The sequence below is a fragment of the Uloborus diversus genome, chromosome 3, assembly GCF_026930045.1.
Source record: "Uloborus diversus isolate 005 chromosome 3, Udiv.v.3.1, whole genome shotgun sequence".
NCBI classification, from domain to species: Eukaryota; Metazoa; Arthropoda; class Arachnida; order Araneae; family Uloboridae; genus Uloborus; species Uloborus diversus.
In genome coordinates this window covers 150562201-150572519 of record NC_072733.1, presented here as the reverse complement: position 1 = coordinate 150572519, position 10319 = coordinate 150562201, and positions in this window count along the sequence as shown.

The following is a 10319-nucleotide window of genomic DNA, read 5'->3' as shown; positions in this document are numbered from 1 at the left end:
TATTGATTGTCCAAAAGTAAGCTGGGGGAGGCGAGGAGGGACTTAAAACTTAAAACATCGGAGGAGGCAATTGTTTGTGAAGGTATGGGGAAAAATATTATTTTCAGTACAATATTGGGGTTATCGTCACGTTATGTCAGTAGGACGAAGCATGGTGGTCATTGTCATGCAGCAAATATCGACAAAAACATCATTCGTTAAATGGTCTAGATAAAACACCAAAGTAATGAATTTCAAAATTAAGTTGTGAGTGCAAAGAAAAAAAAATTATTTCATAGGGGGAACTTACGGTTGTTATCGTTGGGTCGAAGAGGGGTTCGAGAAGAATGTTGAATGTCTGGATTTGTTAAAGATGGGTGACAAAGCAACAGGAGACAATGTCGGAGTATATAAGGCTATGACAAGGGCGAACTCAGAAATCATAGTTTCTAGAAAAACAACACATTTTAAAGTTTTTGATTGAGGGCGAACTCGACAAATTTGATTATGAACTAGAAAACGAAAGGCAAACAAGAAAAATGAAACGCTCTGTCACGTGAAGGGACGAATGTAGAAAAAAATGGGTTAAAAATGTTAATAAATTAATTTAAAAAATCAACCCAAGTCTAGTTCTCCCTTGTTGCAAGCATAGCCTCATATATCACATTGTAATGAAGCAGTTGTCAAAAAAAAATTTATTTAAAATAAAATAAAATAAAATAAATATATAAATAATAAATAAATTAAATTAAAAAATATTTAAAAAAAAATAAATAAAAATAAAACTGACGCTCTACTTGTTATATATTTCATTACATGCAATATCAAAGCGAAAAAAAAATTGCAAAAAAAAAACTTCCTAATTTATTGATTTGAAGGGAACATGTTCTTCTTAGGCATACAAATACCAAAATAAAGGATTTTAAGGTTTTTGCACGACGGACGAAACATGTTTCCTCTTGTACATTTGTTTACGTCAATATTCATGAACACATTTTTGAAGTCATTTTCCATGTTTTTTTTTCATGTTAGTGACAAAGAAAAAAAGCGCCGTAATCTTTCCAAAACTCTTGAAGCAAAAATAGGCACCAAGCAGAAAAAAAAAAACTAATTTTTTACAGCAATTTTTGCAGCATTTTTCCAATCTCTGCTACTGTTACCTTATCCAAAAGCACATCGTAATGCAAATCGGAACTTTTCTTTTCTTTTTTTTTTGCTATCACGTGAGCCACATAATATAGGAAACTCTATAGCAAATTTCTGGGCGGTCAGACAGTAACGGCAACTCGTTCTGGCCCAATGGTCTGAGCGATGGCTTGGTACACTCGTGATGGTTGGTTCGACTCAATCTCTCACTCCGGATGAACTTTCTCTTTTTTGGGCAGTTATTTTTTCTTTTAAATCTGTATCAACAAAATTGACATTTTACAAATGTAACGCTAGCACTTTTCTTTGTTTGTTTCCTGGTTTATTCATAGTAGTATGCTGTAGTATTGACAGCAGTGTTAGAAACATTACCCTGTGAAATTTACAGCCTTGTGCTGTAATATTCACAGTATTGACAGCAACAGCACCTTGAGAAATTTACAGCAAAAGTTGCTGGCAGCCACAGGACCAGCAACTTTTGGTGTAAAATGCATGGAATATTTTTTACAGTGTGGTTTACAGATGAAATTGTATGCATTAAATCTCTACAATAACTTATTTTAAAATATAGGCACTTTATCAAGTTAAAAAATAATAATAATGAACACGATTTTCGTCTTCTTTTAGCGAATTGGTTTCTTCCCGCGTTCCGCAAGTATCCACTTTATACTTTCAAAGAAAATTACTTACGTCAAAACTTCTAAAATGTTGAACCTCATTTTTGCAAGCATGAACATAATTCATAGCAATTCATGACACCAATTATAGACATCATGTAATTTTGGAGATGCAAATGTCCGAATAGTTCAACGTGATCTGATATGTCAAAAAATTGATTTGGTTTTCCAAGTACAGAGATAAATAATTCTCTCGTTTCCCCAGATCTCATGGTTTGCAGTTGATAGTAAGTATATAATTTTAATAAATGATCAAAACCACTATAACGTAATTTGTCAATTAATTAAACTAGCGATGACTAAATGCTGCTTTGAATGCTTGCAGCTTCTTTCAAAAAATTCAAAGAAAATACATTTTTAAATCGAATGTGATTTCTAGTTCAGTTAAATCAAAAGATTGCAACATCTTTTGATATTGTTACAAATTCTGTAAATAGTAATTATTGTAGTAACGTAACCTGTAAATAGTTTCCCGTAATGAATATACAACCCCTTTTCATTCGGCTGAAGTATGCGACCCCCTATTTCCTTTTCTTTTCATTGATGAAATTTGATAACGGTCTACGCATTTCGAGAAGCAGTAAGAATGTTGTGGAAACTTCTTCGATGTTTATAAAAGCGTCCTGCGTGATAACAAGTGGAGTTTCGATTGAGAATTTGTTCTGAGAGTGTATTAGCTCTGTTTATTGCGAGGCATTTCGCTGTGTTGTTTTCGTATTTGGAAGTAAATACGTGTGTAAACGTTGAGTTTACGGTGTTGCGTGATAATTGCTTAATTGCTGATGAATAATTTAGCAGTTGTTAACCATTTCTCGTGTACATAGTGTAAATAAAGCTCCTGTGTTTTTATCAAGAACTGTGTCTTCATTTCAAGAAAGTGGAAGTCGCGCCGGATCCGTTACAATATTACACTAATATTGCTGATTCACTATACATTAATTACTATTTAAGGCTGTTCCAAAATGGCTGGGGAAGGTCAACATCCCCTATAATACCACTGCGATAACTACTACTAATTTTAAGTAAATAAATAAAATACGTTGAATAAAATACATAAGTTTATATAAAAACAAACAAACAAAAAAAAAAAAAAAATGTGTCACTTTTTTAATTATATTTTTTTACAGTTGAATAATATGTAATTCAATAATTTTTATATAACACTACACTTACACATGATAATTTTGTTTTTAAAAAATTTCATCTCTGAGAGAAAAATCATTTAAGCATTCTCTTAAATTTGTACCCAAAACATTTCTTGCATTTTCCAGTGTTTTTTTACTTTTATAATAAGTTAAACGAGAGTAGATTTCTTATTTCAAAGCATGAATGCTCCGTCATATGTTTCAACAAATAATAGCATTTCGGCCTTCTGTCCTTTTAAAATGCCCACCCGCTTCTCGAGCTATCGCTTCTGAAAAGTTTCGAAACCGAAACTGCCGCGAGATAAAACTAGGAAAAGCGGACTGCAAAAGTATCGGAAAAAGAAAGAGCGGAAGAATAGGAACAGCGAAACGAAAACACGTGGCGGCCTTGGAAGTCCGTCCCAAAAAAGTACTTCGACCTACAGCGCACGCCCACTGAGCATTACGTATGCGGGTCGTCGGCCAATGAGCGTCGTCGCAGCTTCCATCTAAGACCAAATGCGGACAGTGGGCGGGATTGAAACTCGCCAATGCAGCGGGACGAGTGGTGCGAATCCTCGTGCTCCAGCCCCGGCGGCATGGATGAGGAAACCTGCGGCGATGGAGACAAGGGCAGCGGCATCGGCCACACACCTTTCTCCGTCGACGACATACTCGATCCGGAAAAATTTACCGGCTCTTCTCGCTACAGAGGCACGTGTTGGCCCTCGAGATCTCCTGACATTTTTGGAAGAAGTAGCAAGGATGGAGCGAAAGGTAGGGTTCGTTTTTCATGCCGAGTAATTCTTTCCCATAATGAGGATTATATCGCCTGCTGAGTTGGTACTACAAGTAGTTAACGGCAATTTTTTGAAAAAAAATTGGAATGTTTCACTTTTGTTGAAAATTTTTGGCATAAATACTTCACAACTGTAATATACTGACTATCCGGTTATGCCATCCAGAGACTGCAGTTTCGTCCTTGTAATGGACTCATCAATCTGGAATAGTCAGTAAATTCTAGTCAGACTTCAGTCAGAATATCTGCAGCAGATATTCTGCCAATAGGAGCTGAAATTACCAAAACACTGGTAGCTGAAATGAATTTATATACGGGAGATTCCGCGAGAAAATTCAACTCGTAAATTGAAGGTAAATATTTTGGGTATAAAGAAGTAAGTTACTGTACAAAACTTGTTTGTTGGTAATCTTAGCTTCAATTGGGAGAACATCTACTTCCTTCTCGGTTATTGACTTTTCCAGACTGTTGAGAAGGACGAAAATGCAGTCTCTGGATGTCACAACAGGGCTGTTAGTGTTTTACATGTTGTTCTCCTTTATCCCTGGCTTTGGGCGTTAGCTTACTGTTTAGTAAATGCTTCTAGTAAAATAAAACTTAGAATGGTAATTTAATAACATTTAAATCAAATTTTCAAATTCCCCAAAAATCATGATAAAAGTTTGAGTTTTTTAATTTTCCTCGAAGCAGAATGAAAAAAAAAATTGAACTGTAGTTACCTGCTTGCAGCATTCAACCCCCCGATATGGTGTTCATAATTTCCAATTTTCGCTTTTAACTTACTTTAGAGCGTGTTTCAGTCTCATGAGAATGTTTGGACTCTTAGCTGAAAATGTGTTTTCACAGAATGGGATTTGACCATCTTTCGAATTCGAAAATACTCTGAGTTTTTTTTTATTTCTTTCTAAAACGCTTTGAGAGGAATGAGGCAAAATTATTCGTCATTTAGCAATTGTCTACTAATCTTTCATCAATTGTTTGAAAAAATCCTTAACATCCTTTTATTTATTACCGTTTTGGTATTTCACGAGGTAGAAAGTTGGTTTTCTCTTTTCCATGACAAACATTTTTCATAGCATAAAAAGCTGAATCCTTTGCTGAAGTTTTTAATTGAACATTTTTAAAAATTGATAGAATGGTTGGCAATGTCTAAAAGCTGATTATAAGTACTTTATTTAAAAAGAGTGTTGTATTTGGATTAATGTTTTTTTTTTATGTAGAAAAGATTGCTATTCCACAGAATTCAGCTTCACAATTACTTCGTTTACTTAGCAATTTCTTCTTTTTCTGTAACAGAATTTCTTCAACAGTTGACGGTTAATCAGATTATCTTTCCCCTTTCTTTTTTAAAATATAATATTTTGAATCTCATTATTACTTTTAAACTTTGTTTTCCAGAGCCTTTTCTTCTATCTCAAACGTTTTGACATTTTTGGAGGTTGTTTATTATTATTATTATTATTATTGAAGATGAAACTCATGAGGTTTTGGCGGTTGTGTAAGCTTAATATTTTTGATGACTTACAAATAGAGAAAAAAAATGTTAATAAGGTATTGCTAATCAAATACAGTACCATTCAATCGTCAAACAATTTTTTAATGCCATTACATCATATGCTAGGTAAATTAGCTCATTCATCAAATGTCTTTCTTGTTTTTTTTCCTTAAAAAATAAAGTAAATCAGTTTTAATCATGTCAATAACATTACTTATAAAGTAACTGGATATTTTTATTCGCAGCAAACATGAGTCAAGTGTAAAAACGCTAAAAATACATTTCGTTATTATTTATGAAATTGTACGTGTACTTCAGTCAACATTACATTGCAAACTCCCAGTACACATTTTAATTACGTTTGAAATTCTTAAATTCAGAAAAAGTGTTCCAGTTGCCTGAATGCGTAATAAAGTGTTCCGAATGTGATTCGTTCAAAAGAAAATATTGAAATTTGTTCCGAATGTCTCCTTAATTTGATAAATTTATACTTAGAAACACATTTGAGAACGGATTGGGGACACGTATGAGAGCAGATTGACGCCGTCCTATTTTAGAAAAATTTTGAGTGCATTTGGTGACACTTGTGCAATGCACTTTCTTTAATTATTCAAATCAATAGAATCCCTCAATATGAGGCTACTAAAAATCTTGTTATAATAAGTCGTTAATGATTAGCGCATCAAACGCCTTTAAAAAAGGATGGCCTTCACTCATCAAGGACTGTCCGTTGGCCATAGGCTGACAGCTGTCTTGCCAGGCTGTTGCAAAACTAGCAGCAAAAGATGCCACTAGAATGTTTTCAAAAAAAGAGTACATGTGTCAGTATTCAAAACAATTTCTAATCTGCGTTCCCAAAAATTTTCGAAACATGTGCTGAACTAAATAAGAGCTCTAAAAACTGATCTAAAAAATGTGCATTAAAGGGTTCTAAAAAAAGGGGACAAGTTTCAGTGCTCCAAACCTGTTCAAAAAGTGTTTTAAGATTTGTAGTGTACAATAAAGTTTTGTAATGTAAGATTTTCAAATGAGTGTTTAACTAAATATTGTTAGGTTAAAAATCTGTCCTGTCTTTGGCAGTGTTTTTTTTTTTTTTCTTTTTTGCGTTGGCAGGCCGGGTTTTTTTTTTTTTTTTTTTCCTGCGAGTAACTGACTCATATGCTCTATTTAAATTGTAAAGAAGTTCTAGCTGAAACCAAACTAATTTAAATCAGGGATACTCTCCCGTTGGTCCGGCACCTCTCAGTGGAAAAACTTTGCTCTCCTTGAAGATTTTCAACTATATGCATTCGAAAAAAAAAAAAAAAAAAACTTCAAAACAACAGCAATATCTAATACGACTACTTTCACGTTATTTTGTGAATTCTTCATAATTTTTGTGATTTTGAACTGAAGTTGATTTACTTATTTCATGTATAACAACTATAATAATTTTATTCATTATATATTATATTATTTTGCATAACAACAGATTCGCATTTTCATATTACTCTAAGTAAATCAAGCTAAAAATCACACAGTTAACTTACGTAACATTTCCTTAATGCCGTGTAAAACTAATTTTGGTTTTAAAAAAAACTTACTGGTTCACGAAATGTTTTTACAGGTTTTTACCGTACTAAAAAATCGAGAAACGATGGTTTAGATGAAACTCTAAAAAAAGAGTAAAGCAAAAATTAAATCAAGAGAAGTAGACAATTCTCCCTCCTTTTGTTTAAAAAAAATGCTGCTGCTAATTTTTTATATTTATAAGAATTTTCAAAAGATTTTTCTTTAGGTATGATTCTAGAAAACGCTTGGCTATGTTTTAAACTATCATTCATTTTCAGTAACAAAATGCTGATCAAAACACATCCATAAGACAATTTCATATTTTTGAGTAGTATAATATGTACATATTTTCTATTGATGTGTGCGTGATATGTGCGTTATTAATTCGTTAGTAAGAAACATATTTAAGTAAATCAAACGATTGACGAATTATTTAATTTGATTAAGATTCTGTATAACATGCAGAACATTTAATGCAACAATAAAACCATGCTTCAGATTTCAAAGGAATGGTACTATTAATGATATAAAATATTGCTATCGTCAAAAACTTATGGAAAAATTAAGTATTACAGTTGAATATTTCTGTCATCTGGCACAATTTCCCTCTTCATTCGGGTTGTATTATACATTCTCATAGTTAGAGCAAAATGTCTGAGTGATGTAACTTATTGAAGTTTTTGTCTGATATTTTTATTTGGTCAATATCATAATTAAAAAAACATATTGTTTATAGTTGATGTATTTTTTACAATGCTGCAGTTCAAATCGTAATATATACAGTTGCATATGCCTTTGAAGTTTCAGTTAAGTGGTCATATCCCTACTTATTTAGAAACAGATTCTATGGATACTATATAGAGAAATAAGGAAATATTTGATGAGCATGGAACTTTAGCATTTATAAAAATTAATAAAAACGTAACGAAAGGGGGTCAAAAATTAAATTTTGAATAAGAAAAGGATAAAAGAGAACATAAACAGCAAGTGAAGTACTATTCCTTCCATTTTCTGAAAACAAAAGCTTAGCTTTTTCCCTAGAAATCGAAAATAACAGTTTAAAAGAGCGATGTAGGCGTGTTTTGAATAAAATAGATCTTGTTTTTCCTTCCCATTTTGTCATAGCCGGAAGCATACTTTTTGCATTTATGTTCCCGAAAACTTCGTTTTCCAACTACGAAAGATTTTTTTTTCTCCTAAACTTCTGTAATCTTCGATTAAAATCAATAAATATATAAATAAAAGCAGAAAGTACTATTTTAAATATAACATTTGTAACAATTATAAAAGGGAAAAAAATGGGTCAGCCGTTCTGTTAAGTTTTTTATGTGAATTAATTGCTTTTTGATTTTTGGAACAAAATTTTTTAAATAGAAGTGGGAGCGTGCGTGTGTGGGGTTGAGAAGGTTGGGGGAGGTTATAACCGCTTTTATCTTATTTCATTTATGTTTATATGTTTTCTCAATCGTTGATTGATGTTTTTATAATAATTATCATTTCTCTATTAAAACTCTTGAATAAAATGCATTAATCTGTTTGTCTCATAAAATTACAAATAAATAAAATCGAAAAGTATTATTGCACAAATTATCTTACTTGGCATTAATGAAGTTTTATATGTAACCTTTTTGTTGTTGAAGTTACATTGTATAGAATTTGATCGACTCAGTTGCTATTATTTCAGGACAGTTCTTTTCAAATGATTTGTAATAAGTTTGCACTTGTAGCATTTTTAGAAGTCATTTGCTTCTTGACAAATGACTTCTAAGACTCTTTTCAGCAACTTGCTATTAGAATGCTTGAAAAACACTTGTACATAAGTTTTGAATGCATCTATGTATTATATTAAGAAAATAAACCGTTTTCAAAGGGTTGCCTCCTTTTAACGGGGCACGTCTGCTTGTTGAAAAAAATAGGCGCAGTAAAAAAAACCTTTCGAGGGGGGGGGGAGCTAAACTGTTGTTGGAAACGTGTTGGTAGAATCAAAGTTAAATTTTTATTCATAAATTTTGCGTCACTTTGTCCGGTTTTTGTCTACGATTTAACTGCTATCATATCCAGTTTTTCGAATTACCAATTGCAAACAATTCACTTCGATGCTCGAAAACTTTTTTTTCTTTTCCTTTTCCTTTTCTTTTCTTTTTTTTAATTGATTCCGAAATGTCTTTTTTGTTATTGTACTTTCATTGAAAATTACGTCAGTTAATCTTCACCATTTCTATTCAGTATAATTTTATATATTTGGATGTTGTGTTAATGTGTGTGGATCTTAAAGCGGATGCCTTGATAAATATGAAAAAATAAATAAATAAATAAATAAATAAGAAAAGAAAGAAAAAAACGGAAACCAACACAATTGAAGTTTTTACAACAATTTGTTGTGTACATTTTAAAATCAAACCAAGGTTTGTTTTACTACGTTAAAACTTATTTCATTGTGGAAAACGATACATAATTAAGTAAGGCACACTTCATTAATGAAACCAGAAAATTTATTTTAAATTCATCAATGTTTTAAGCGAATTACGCACTCAATAAGAGCAGTACATAAATGTAAGGGAAGTGAAAGTAAATTATCAGCAGTTATTCAATAATTAACTATGACCTTGATGTGTATAAAAGCACCAATTTCTTACATAGAAAAAAAAAGGAAAAAAAAAAACTCCAATGGATTCGGATGAGTAAACTCGATTTCTATACTTCTACACGCGTGCACAAGCATTAGCAGGACTTCCGCCAGGTTTTGAAAACCAATGAACATGCTCAGGCAAAAAATGAGGTGGGGGGAATAATCAAAAACAGGATAAATTTTCAAAAACTAAGCCTTATGTTAATCTGCTTAGCTTATTTTTACACATCCATAACCACAAACATTTCTCCTATGTTTCCTTTTCTATCAATAATCATACATAAAGTTCACTGCTTGAAATAAGAGTTAACGTATCCCCCCCCCCCCTCCCCTTAAGACAGGTAAACTTGGTACGAACTAAAATTCGATTTTATTTTCTTTGTATCTTACTCACTTTTTTTACCTTAAAAATTTGCCTTAAAATTGTGTTAATCTTATGCAGCGAATTCAAAAATTTTCTTCCAGGAGCGTATATAGAAATTTATTTCAAAACTGACCCAAGTCAAATATTTTGAAAAAATTTAAAATTTAAGTTTGAAAATATTAAAATCCTTATTCACAATGAGTTTTATAAATCTTATTTTGGAAGGGGCGGGGGAGCCTTCGGCTCCTTCCTTAAATACGCCATTGTTTTCTTTCAAAGACATAGACTAAAAAAATCAAAAGTTGCTTGCACCGTGGCTACCATCAACTAGATGCTTAATTTCACAAGATGCTGTTTTTGATCAGTGCTGTGTATATTACGACAAGTGCTCTTTCTAACAGTAATGTGAATATTACACCACACTGCTATGCGTCAACAAAAAGGAAGGGGCAAAACATACTGTGGCAATATTCTTTTTTAAATGCAGATTTGCATGAAAGAATTTGCAGCACAAACAAGGAAAAGTTCATTCGAAACGAGGGTAAAAGTCGAAAC